This window comes from Hippoglossus hippoglossus, chromosome 1 (genome assembly GCF_009819705.1).
Source record: "Hippoglossus hippoglossus isolate fHipHip1 chromosome 1, fHipHip1.pri, whole genome shotgun sequence".
In the NCBI taxonomy this organism is placed as follows: Eukaryota; Metazoa; Chordata; class Actinopteri; order Pleuronectiformes; family Pleuronectidae; genus Hippoglossus; species Hippoglossus hippoglossus.
Genome location: NC_047151.1, coordinates 9,827,933 through 9,840,711, shown reverse-complemented (window position 1 = coordinate 9,840,711; position 12,779 = coordinate 9,827,933). Strand labels below are relative to the sequence as shown.

Here is a 12,779-nt window from a genome sequence, read left to right as displayed (position 1 = left end):
ATTACTTTAGAGATTCACAGAAATTCCTAAAAACATTAACAACATCCACATCCTTCCGCTTTCCAAACTTTGTGAAAATCCGTCCAGTAGTTATTCCATAATCCAACTAACTAACAAATGAACACACTAGAAGGGGATCATCCTGTGGAGACCAATTTCATTCCACAATCCGTTCCAGAGACATTTCAGTCTCAACTAAAGTGATGAACCGACACACCGACACTATCATCACTACAGTCGTGCTGTTTTCACTACATAGTTTGTTACTGCTGCACTAATTGTTGTAGATTGTGTGATGTTTAGTGTTGTCGCAAGTTTTATGTATTACAATAAAGAAAGTTTTCCCGTCTCATCATCGTCGGCTCCTCAGCAGAATCCATCCAATTAAAACTAATGAAAGCTTTGAATTCTGACAACCTTGTTTGTTCTTCTGAATTCCTCATTGCTGATGTGATGAAAGCTGCTAATTCTAAACTTTTTCATTTGTCACTGTCGCTGTTCGGTTCTATGCAAACAAGATGGATGGGAAGTGTGTGGACCTACTTCAGATGTCCCTGCAGAGAGCTGGGATATTGGTTGTCCCAACAACAGGCGTCATGACGACAGACGAGCGGCATGACTAAATCATTAGTTGGAAGTGGGTGAACGACGTGGAGGAGTAAGTGATATCCCAGAGGGTAAATGTTCACCTGTCTAATTATAAACACTGTGTCCACGAAGAGTACTGTCTTTTACATAGCAACACACACAAACACGTGAGCAGTGACAAGAATGCAGTGTGTCCACAGCCAGATGTCCAATCGTCATTTCATAAAGCTCAGGGGGACATCACCAGTCTGATACTATGATCTCAGCGCTGTCAAGCCTGCACATATCCTCAGTGATCTGGTTCATTCCTTAAATTTCTTTGTATCTCAGAGATCAGAAATACGCCCACATGGGTTTGAGGAAGCATCCCGAGGTGAGGTCATACACCACACAGTGTTTTCTGTCCATTTATGTACAAATGAAGTGAGTCTGTCAGTTGTCTGAAGACAGCAGGGACAGCTGATCTGTGGGGATGGTGTCAAAATGTCTCGTTTGACTCATCAGACACACATCAGACTCTATCTCTCTCGCCCTTTTGTCCCCTCCCTCCTCCGTTGATTCTACTGAGTACAATACAATATATATTAGTGCTTCATGTATAATGCATCAGCACAGCTCTGCTCCCAGCATGTCTAAGGCCCATTTGCTGCACTTAGTAAAAACCTACATGGTGATATTCTAGGCTTTTCCCTCGTTCACATATTCGGAGCAGGAAACTGTTAAATCCACACTTTCAGCCATTTTTAACAGATGGAAATATATTTTTTCAGAGAAGAAAAAGAAAAAATCTTTACAGCTTTGTCTCCAGCCACAGTTAGAGCTCTGTGGGGCTGTGCTGAAATAAATACTAACAACAGAATGATAACATTCTGATTTTAACTAAATTTATTCACAGTTTGTCTCTTTCACGCAGCAGGATATTCTCTGGTTAGACGTGTTTACAACAACAGAGAAATCTCTGGAGCGTTCAGGCGCAGTGTGCAGGAGCAGGAGCAGGAGCAGGAGCAGGAGCAGGAGCAGGACATGACATGACATGAATTCTGCTGTGGAGATCACATGTTTATGTTCACAGCACATTGACACTGGCGTCGGCCTGTATCACTAAAAGCTCTTGAATCTCGTTGTCTTCTGCATCTATATTTGTTTGCCACCTCTATTTAATCCTGAGGTATTTTAGTTATTTTCAGTTTTTCAGCAGTGCATGTTTGAAAGCAGCTTTACAGACATACAGACAACACCGTTCCACCGTGTGCCACAATAACAACGTGGACAATATATAATATATCAAGTTGATCCTACTTGCCAGTCCTTTGCCTTTTTCCTGTCTGTGTGTAATTTATTCCGTTATTATGTTTGTGAGTGAAGCACTTAAACTTGTTTTTTAAAGGTGTTATATAAATAAAATGTATTATTATTATTAGTTGGGTTAATAAAACTATGTTAAGAGGATATTACCCGGTTACTTGAAGATCTTTGTTGATGTGTTCATCTACTTTCTTTCTGATGGCTAGATCTCCCTCTTTCCAGCACTCTCCATCCATCTCTCCTCTTCTCCTCCTCAGTTTTATCATTCTGCTCTCTCTCCACAAGCTCATCAGACATCGTTTGTCTTTAATTGCTGTGAGAATACAAATTTAACAAAACATACATGAGTGCTACATTCTGCCACTGTGACACTCCCAAGTGAGGGGGTCAAATGAACGTAAAAGGTAAAAGGACGGGAACTTGGGAAGAATGGATGAGCAGATCCTACACACACACACACACACACACAATGCAGTGAGTGGGATGGGCAGAGGCATGAGAGGTTCAATTTTATGCTTGAAGGTAGAGAGTGAGAATATGCAGGGAGATTAGGACCATGGTAATTTGAGAGGAATGGGTGAGTGTATGGGGAAAGAGATGTCGGGGAGGATATAGAGATGGTTAATGTAGAGTATGAAGAGATAATGAAATGAAGAGAAGGGGAGGCAGAAAGAGCGGGACAATAAAGAGTGTCTTTAAATTACTCTCTTATCAGACAAGGTGTAAAAAACAATGGGTTATGCTATTGCCGGTGATGGGCGAGGAGGGTGAGATAAGAGATTCAAATGCAGGCCAGGGGACACTAAAAGTCAGAGTGGCGAAAGGGGGGAGTGCTGGAGTGAGGGATGACGCAGGGACACAATTAAATGTGATGGACCAATTCATGGTTTTCAATTTCCCTGTCATACAGAAAGAGTCACAGAGCAGCATGGAGATTATAGTGAACTCAGTCACACGGGCACTGCAGGCAAACACTATGTAAGCAGGACAGTATGGATGTGATGAGCTAATAGCTGAGATCACATTTCAAATCGCTGTCTGTTTAAAAGCTGTGAACGGCTGCGAGTTGGTTCAGGTAACAGGCAGGAAACAGGGGGCTTTCCTACCCACTTTCTTTGGTTCAGACATTTAGATCTTTCAGTTCCAAAATAACAAGTCAGACGCCGCATAGTGTTCAATTGTGCAAACCCTTAACTCGATGCTAATTTTAACAGCCCAGGCATCAGACAATGTGACAACACACACGGTAATACCACAGAAACAGATCAGGGCAGTGGAGGTAGTGTAGGGCAGACCTCCACTTACTGCAGTCCTACTTAATAACCCTTACTGAGATCTTTCCCACTGTTATAGATGCCAATGTCACAGGTTGTCGTTACTTTATTGATTCGCTGCCAGTCGTCTTGTCTCAGGACAGACGGGACAGGAGGTCAGTGCATGGTAGGTAACACGCTTAAAGGGCTGGAGAGGATTGACCGACATGCGAAGTCAATGGGGAAGGTCAGTTGACTCTCCTGGGACTCAGGTGTCGCCTGTTAGGCTCAACCGTCCGTTTAAATTAAAACAAGCCGTATAGTTAACGCCCCATTATGTTTCTCAGCTACACATCAGAGTTTCTAGCCCTGTTTGTTAACATACAGCAGCTGAAATACGCCAACAACCTTATGAAAGCACATTTAAATCCACATTCAAATTCAGACTTTGAATTGGATCTGCACAAAATTACACACATGCATCGATACCAAGAAAATAAATATTTTTCTTCATCAAGATTCACACAAAATCTTTCAGAATTTGATAGAATTGCCCTATTTCACACCGTTAAAGAAAGTGGATTCTTCCCTAACTGATACTGCATCCTTCCACCAAGTTTCATCATAATCCCCCCCGTAGTTTTTGTTAAATGTTGTGAATACAAATAAAGTTACACTGATGAAAACACAACCTACTTGGGGGAGGTCATTTTTACTCCCTTATACTGGTATTGGCCCCATAAATCCATGTCGTGCTATATCCTTCCTTCTTCACTGGCCCATTAGCAGCTAGTGCAGCCATGAGGCTTCATGGTCATTGATTCCCTGAACAATTCACCTCTCGAACACGAGTAGCGTATTACAACACCTAACGCTAACCAGACCTTAACCCTAGTTTATTTGCCATAACCACACACTTTTACATATGTAGCTGCAGAGATATAGTAGATAGATAAAGTACCATTTTTGTATCCCATACCTGTCTATGTACTTATAACAGTCAATATATGCATATACACGTACACGTCTATTTCAATCACTCCTTATACATAATGCACAAATGCAGCATACATTATTGTGCAATCATGCTGTGCCACTGCAAGTACTGTGAGTACATTTCTCTCCAAACAGTATTTACATCTGTAATGATAGGTGTATATTATGTACATATTCTCTGTATTTTTATTTAACTTTTTATTTTCTATTTCATTGCCTATTTTATTCTATTTTAACACTTTTATGTGTTCCCTTGTCTACACAACAAAGTTTAGCTGGCCTAGGATCAATAAAGCGTATGCTATTGTAAAAAGTGAGAACTGAAATTGTAATTAATGTGGCATCACTCCAAATCACCCAAGTGACCAAAATCAGTAAACTTGACGTCAGTGTGCGTACGTCATAGGGCTCTTGAAGTGGAGAACCTTAAATTTCCCTAAATATACAATCATTTAAAGAGTGCATGAGTGATAAAGACACGCTGTATATAGATGTATATAGAAGCATTGCATGAAAGTGTGTGCAAATGGGTGAATGTGACTCATAGCGTCATATGCCTTGAGTGGCCGATTAGAAAAGCACCATATGAATCCAGTCCATTTACCTTTGCAATTCCCTTGATTTTTTTGAATGTGGTGTGTATGAACGCTAGTTTCTCATTGTGCAGTGTGAAAATGGAAAACATAAAAGTGCTTTTGCGAGATTGCATTCAATAAGAATTTAAGTATACTGAATCTTTGGAAAAATACTGTCACCTTATCCAATGCATTATTTTTGAATATAGCTGAGGGTTATGCTGCAGGTTTATTTTGTTTCTTCTGGTGGTTAGTAGAACAGGTTTAGCATCAGGTTAGACTTGTGTTGCTTATTGCTTCTTCTTAGAAACATGCAAACACGGTCATAATCCCTGTAGCGCGTGTCTGATCCCTAATGATCTGCTACATACCAGTGACAAGGTTTGACTTTCCATGTTACCCATAAGACAGCACAAGGACAGCGCTCGTCTAACCTGTAACCAGTGTTTCCATAGCGAAAGCAATTTAACCAATTTAAATCAAAAGGGTTTTAAATTGAATTTCAAGCATGTATAGTACAGCGTACAGCGTCACGTCCTGCAGCCCTGCGTTCAGTTCCTGTTTTAATTAGCCACAGGGGGGGTCTTACGTTCATGACATCAGCATCAGAGATGGGGAGATTAATTAATGTGATTTATTTATCGCTGAAGGATCAAATGTCTGCGTTTAATCATCCTGCGCCACTCTGCTCTTAATGTGCTCGAAACATGTGTGTGTGTGTGAACACGTATGTTCGAGAGTGTGTGTGTACGTCAACATACGTCAGAAACCAGTCTGGGCCAATGTTGATTAAATAAACAATTGTGTTTATAGAGCAGATCCTCTCTTAACACACATGCATAAAGAACACACACACACACACCCACATGCAGACGTGGTGCACCCTTCAACATGCTACACTGACGCGCCATTTTGTTCTTGTCGCTCCTGACAGACAACTGAACCGCGTGGCTTGTTATTGACGTTAATGGATCAGTTACTGAGGCTCATTTGAGTTTCACACCAACAAGCCCACACAAAACACAATACTGTTTTAAAGAAAGGGGAGCAAATAGTTTTAAGTTCAAGTTTCAAGTTTTAAGTTTGATTGAACCAATATAAGTTAACACAGGATCAAAATGGAAAGTGTTGGACGAGAAGGACAGGTCAGCTCGGTAATGCATTCAGAGCAATATGCATTACGAATACAAAGTAAGAGAATAGATTTTAAATAAAGTAAATTTAAACAATCAATAGAGCTCAAGACAGAATACAATACAATATACGTGAGGATGCAACTGTCGTGTAAAGCCACATCAGAAAAATCAACAAATTCCTACCCAGCTCACTGATGAAGTTTACATTAACTAAGTTAACATGGACACCAATATTCTAATATTAACCCGATGAAGGCAAGAGTCTGAATGTGACACTGACATGTAAACAGTATTTTCTGATTACCTTAACCCAAATAAGATCAAACAATAAACAATAATCAAATCAAGACATGTTAAATATTCTGACCTTAGTTGCATTATGAAGAAATATTTACGTCTTAATCTCATAAGAAAATCTTAATCGACATCCGGTAGATACCAGCTGCTTGACGTCACATTTCCTGGTCGTAAACAAGATGGAAAAATATAAGAGGAGCAGGTTGGGGTTTTAAAACTGGCGGAACAACTTGGGACCCAATGGTGTAGTGGACGTAATGATGGGATTTATAATCAGACTACGCTCTGTAACATGTAAAGAGAATACCAATGGAACATTCTTAAAGCAACTCATGTTCCATAATCCAAATAAGTTCAATGTCTGAATATCTGTGTCCGAACATAGTCAGTGTTTATGTTGAGTTTTACAGCCTCAAACAGAGAACAGGTGGAAAATGTAAAGATTTGTACCTGACATGGAGCCGCACTTTTCATGCAACAACAAAATCAGGAAGAGTAACTTTCAATACAGTTTGAAAGAGGGTGTGCGCGATGTGTGACGGTCTCTGCAGGAGAGGGTGACTGATGAGACGCTCCTTGTGTAATGACTCACCCTCAACTCCCCCTGATGAATAAATAACACAAAGATCAAATAGAGGAGTCTACAAAAGAAAATATACATGAAATATGCAAGACAGGTTTTACATAAACCTCCTCTCTCCCAGGGCACACGCGTGTACAAGGGTCTGAAACTTTGAAGTCCCCATCGATAGAGAAACAAAGCGTCCTGTCAGCGTTGTATGTGACCTTTATTTGTCCATGTAATGTAATTCACTTTGGCTCGATGGACCTGTGAGTGGTTCCACACAGGAACAGGTGAAGTGCACAGCGGATTTGACTAGAAAGTGCAACACATTGTCCGGATGTTTCCTTCTGACTAAATGGCTGTGTTACACATTTAATCCACTAATCTGAATTAATCCCTGCAGATTAATTCTCACGTGCCGTTTTTGGCTTTTTCGTGTTTTCTGGTGCTGTTGTGAGAGGAGTGTGAGCCTGCTCCAGTATCACAGGTTGGACTGGGTGTATTATAGTACTAATTATAGAACTAGTAGTAGTTTAGTCACACACCGAGCCTTCTTTTGTCTTTTTGTGTGTGTGTGTGTGTGTGTGTGTGTGTGTGTGTGTGTGTGTGTGTGTGTGTGTGTGTGTGTGTGTGTGTGTGTGTGTGTGTGTGTGTGTGTCTTAATAACTTTGTGAGGACCATTTTGAGCATAGACCCTACATAGTGCGAAAGTTAGGACTTGCTTTAAGGGTTAGAATTAGGTTAAGGTTAGGGTTAGGGTTAGGGTTTGGCATCTAGGGTAAATCCTTAAAACATTTTATTTTAAAATGAAAACAATCTCTGTCCATACAAGCTTTGGGCTCCTTATGAGCTCTAATCCCTGCCAATACTAACACATCACAAAACGTATATCACGTGACCACTTATGGTCACATATCGCTGAAATAATAGCTCGTCTCCTTCACATGTAAACAGTTGCATCATTGTAAAAAGCAGATTTTAACCACACAACAGCTGTTAGCAAAGACAACAGGGTCAGCGACGCTTGTAATTAATTTTCTTCTGGGAGGGGGTCATGTGATTGGAGCCTGACAAGATCCAATCAGCAAGCGGTTGTGAGTGTCTATCATCTGGGAAGAGGAAATTAATTTTGCCAATGACTGTCCTCACTTAGGTGTGTGTGTGTGTTTGTGTGTGTGTGTGTGTGTGTGTGTGTGTGTGTGTGTGTGTGTGTACGATCTTCTGGAGTTTATAGTTTTGCGACTGGAGTTCATCCAGGCTTTAAGGAGCGGGACACAAAGGGCAGAAAACCACTCGCTGCTTCTGATGGTGCTGCGTTACATGTCAATTGTTTATTGATTAATTTAAACAAAAAGTTGTGACTCGAGGTAAAGCAATTTAAGTTTTAATTGAACTTTCCAGTTCAACGACAACAACATCTTTGTTATAAACAATTTCCTGGCTGACACTGGAGTTAATGCATTCATTAGTTAAAGTGTTGTCTCCTCATCCGTGAGACTAAATGATGCTCTGTGCTCGTAATAAACTACACTGTCTGTGGTCAGTACTCCAGCAGCGAATTATAGTCTAAATATTACAAACATGTTTTATGAGAATCGTGTTGCTAGGACAGAGCATGGCTGCAGGTTCGCCTCCCACCATCTGCTGATGTTAGCACATTCTACAAGAGGGCATTTAAATGTTACATGGACCCAGTGGTGTTTTTGTGTAAGCAAACAAAATTTTACATTCAATTTCTCACCACAACACAATGGCTTTTCCCATAAGTACTCCCTATAACGTCATATGTGCACTACATTATTTTATTTAAGTCCAGATTCTATCTGTGTCAATGTGTCCGCTGTATATTCACTTAAAAAATCCACAATAATAAAAGAAGTGTCCAGAGTTTGTATGCTGCTTTCCGCTAACAGTCCCACAATGGAATGCTACGCGTTCATTAGATAATTAGAGAAACTTTGTGGACTCGTCGGACTGTGTTTGGTGAACGAGCGACAGAGTCATGGCCCTGATATCCGCTGTCGACACCAAAAGACACAAATTATTGGCCGTTTCCCCAAGAGGCTAATTCTGTATGAGTCGATAGACGATGGGCTCCGAGATCTATGTTGATGTAATTTTTAGTCGAGATGTTCACTGAAAGTCGAGCCTCTCTTACCCTCCCTCTAGCAATACTTGTAAATCAGTGAAACACACACGTTGCATCGCCAAGCATCAAATCTTTTGAGCGTCATCACTGATGCCGACACACTCTTACGATTACGCACACAGAAGAACAGCTGCTTCTCTCAACAGTTTTCAGGCTTTGACACTGATCCTGACAAGCGACTGTGTTACTCAACACGTCATGTTAACATAGAGACAGGACAGAGCAGGATGTTATGCTCCAGCATTAGCACATGTAGGTAACTGTGAATTTGAGTGTAGATCTGCTCTAATGTGTATAATGTTCAGCCTCACGTTAATACCTCAGCCTAATGATGTATCTGATTCTCCCTGAGCAGGAAGAATCTTCCAGAAGTAAAAGAGATTCCAATACTTTAATGGAACCAAAGTCATGGGGGAATCCGTCACTTCCCACAATGGCTCTGACAGGCTCCCTGCATCCTGCTGAATGAGACTTGTCCGGTGTGGTTTCACAACAACCCTCCGTCTTTGTCTGTTTATTGATTAGAAAGAAAAAAACCTTGAGCTTTTGACAGCAGTGATCGTGTCAGGAGGAAGAAGTTAATGGAAAAAAGACATTAGCTTACTTTGTCTGCTTTCATGTTGTGAATCAATATCTGTCCCATTGTAAATGTTTCCTATATGTGAGGCCGGACCAGCCGGAGCAGGAAAATCAAATCTCAGCAATCATACCATTACAAAAAGAGTGGTCTGACGTCTCAGGCGGGACAACTTAGGATATTACTTCTTCGAGAGAAAGAAAATGCAGAGGGGGCAAAAGGACACGGAGGAGAGAAACAGAGAAATGGTTTTCAGAAATTGAATTCAAGCAAACATTTTTGTGACCTGAGACACGACTGCAAAAGCAGATGAGCTGGATCACATCAGATCCTCTCATCCACTTTTGAAGGAGAAGACAATTTGCCGACAGGTCAACATTTGTGAAGACAACAGATTTCTGCATCTGACCAGAGAAGGATTCAGAGGAGGTGCCAGGGGGCACTGGCCCCAGCGGAAATCTGATTGGCCCCTGAAGTGCCCCTGTCCAGCCAGCATGTCTTCTTTTTTCTTTTTTTTTTGCTAGCCACTTATTAACAATACTAACATTATATATGAATTTGAGACCACAATGTGTTTGAACAAGTTACAATTTTCCAAATATATTCAATGATGTGTGGCTTTGCTCAAAGCTATAGACATAACAGTAAACAAGGGATGACTTAAATGTGCACTTTACTAAATCAAGAATTGTGCACGGATGTATAATTGGCCCCTCTGTGTAAATCGGGGGCCACTTCATGGCCCCCGATTTAAAAAAAATCCTTATTCGCTTATTTTTACGCAATAAGTATTCTCTCAAACAGGATCCAAACTGGTATCCTGTGTGGTATATATTATTTGTTAATAATCCCTTATTAGCAGTCGTGGTCATTATCTATGAGATGATCAACACATGCACACAGTAATCCTATATAATCCCTTATATGGATACAACGGTAATTTATGTCTGATGTGGCCACTACAGGCTCCTGCAAACTCACTGTTAATGAACACAGCTGCACTCTCAGTGCCTGAAGGCAGACTACAGGGACAGGGTTTGCAGCTGCATTACACAATAACAAGTCTTCTCTGCAGATGTCACTGGCAGACAGCAAGATGACAGCAGCGCAAAACATGGTCCTGTTTGATGAGCGGACAAGATATTTGTTCCACAGTCCGGGACAAACAGCGCTTTTTATGACGTGATGCAGGAAATAATCATTCAGCAGTCACATATCGCTATGCAATATCCAGCCCTTCTGTGGCACTTCATATCACTACAGCCACACCTCGCTTCATTTGAGTCCAGAAAATATTCCAAAGTGGTGCAATAAAGAGCCTGCATTTGTTCTTTCATAGCTTTGCAAAAAAACTAAAACTTATAATAAAGATAGAGTCATTCACCAGCAGTGTAACAGCTGGATTTATAGCTGAATTTATTATTCCCTCTAGTGTGGCATCATCTTGCATCAACCATAAAAAACAACTTTATAATCATGACTTCAGATAACATCACTTGTTGACTTTAGTTTGTAGCAGATGGACGCACTTTCATAGTTGAGCGAAGAAGAGGTAGTCTCCGTCGTAACTCAGTTCTCCAGTTCATTCACCATTCAACCCTGAACACACACCTTTTGGCTGAGACACACACACGCACGCACACACACACACACACACACACACACACACACACACACACACACACACACACACACACACACACACACAGGCTTTTGCAGCTATTCTTGTAAGGTCTTTACATTGACAATTCACATCTTACCACTAACCTTAGAAATGTATTTTTTGCCTCATTAAGACCGGGCTTTGGTCCCCATGAGGTTGACTGGTCCTGGAAAGGTCAGTATTTATACTGCAAAAGGTCCTGAAGGGGTAACAAAAACGAGTATGTACACGCACACACACACTCGTGTTTCCAACTTCAGAAAACATTACATTAATTTACTGGAGGCTTAATCTAACCGTTACCATAGTTACTACTTGCCTAAAACATGTCTTCATCCTAAAATATTTTGATGGGGACTTGCCCCATAAAGAAGACAATTGACACATACAAAGTGAGATGTAGGTCCCCACAGTTTTAGTAATACCTACACCACATACTCTCACACAGTGACAAGTATAAGTTTGTGTAGCTATCCTTGTTAGGACATTACATTGACTTCCAGCCAAACTAAAACCTTGTCCCTAACTTGAACCATGATTAATTCATCCCTAATCTGAACCTGACCACTATATTAGTACTAACTCATTAGGTCCAGGCTTTGTCCCCATGAGGTGTGCTGGTCCTGACAAGGTGTTTTTATACTGGAATAGGTCCTGAAGAGACTACAAAAACGAGTCTGCTATACACACACACACACTCACACACGGCTAGAAAGCTTGGAAAGTGACAGCTGTGTTTTGTGAATGGCGGGACACGTTCATGCTCAGGAATGATGAAACAAAACGTTGTAATGTTTTTTTACGTCAACCTTTAAAAACCTGAAACGTGAGTTTCTCTCTCCCCTAGAATGAAAGTGTTTATAGACCACTCAAAGGAAAACTCCTCACAAATAACATGACTCTAGAGTCAGAGAGTCAGAGAACAGATGAACAGAGCCAATATCAAGAAGAAGACAAACACACCTCTTACCTCAGGGTCCAGACCTCCTCTCACGCCCCTGGTACCCCACACCGCCCGATGCTCATCTCCTCACCCGACCCATCATCACCACCGCAGGCCCAGTCCCGAGAGAGGCGCGCATCACATCACCACCGTGTCCACAGTGATGAGAAACAGAGAAAGAAAGAAAGAAAGAAAGAAAGAGAGTGAGAGAGAAAGAATGAAAGAAAGAAGAAAGAAAGAACTTGTGACTTCTTAAATTTGTCCTTTCAGACTACAGTCCATGCTAACTTTTCTTTTTTCTCCTCTTCCCTGTGTATAATATAAATCACTTTTCTGTATCACTCTCTGAGGCTGCAGACTATGGGTGTCGGACTGACAGAGGCTCAGAGCTCCGCTGTTGATGCTCCGCTCACTCTGGTCAAGCTCCTGACTCTACACGCGGATTCCTGTGTCGACTTTCAAAATAAAGCTCCAAACCGAAACCTAAACTTGATGTTTCGTCCGTGGTTGGATTGAAGCAGTGCCTGTCATTGCAACCACATTTCAATTGATAGGCCCATTTTGCTATGAGATGAAAAACAGTATTGAATGTATGTATAGTATGTAGTATAGATTGTCCTGCATTTCAATATATTTTTATAAATGGGTCCCACTGTCTTTGTGCAAATGCAGAAATACATGAGGGTGTGTGAAATGCGTCTTGCCACTGGTTTTAAGCTCATCTGCTGATTG

General features: G+C 41.1%; 1 protein-coding gene across 5 annotated transcripts in view; it reads right to left on the bottom strand.

Annotated features, from left to right (window-relative positions):
- gcgrb (glucagon receptor b) overlaps positions 1-12,473 on the bottom strand; it is a 47,912-nt gene extending 35,439 nt beyond the window's left edge. For 2 of the 5 annotated variants that reach the window (XM_034597190.1, XM_034597207.1), the window contains exon 1: positions 12,068-12,472. The gene's annotated coding sequence lies outside the window, so the exon portion shown is untranslated. Of the gene's footprint in view, positions 1-12,067 lie in introns of all 5 variants that reach the window. The other 3 variants (XM_034597198.1, XM_034597181.1, XM_034597216.1) reach the window with 2 other exon arrangements.
- Between the last annotated feature and the right edge of the window lie 306 nt (positions 12,474-12,779).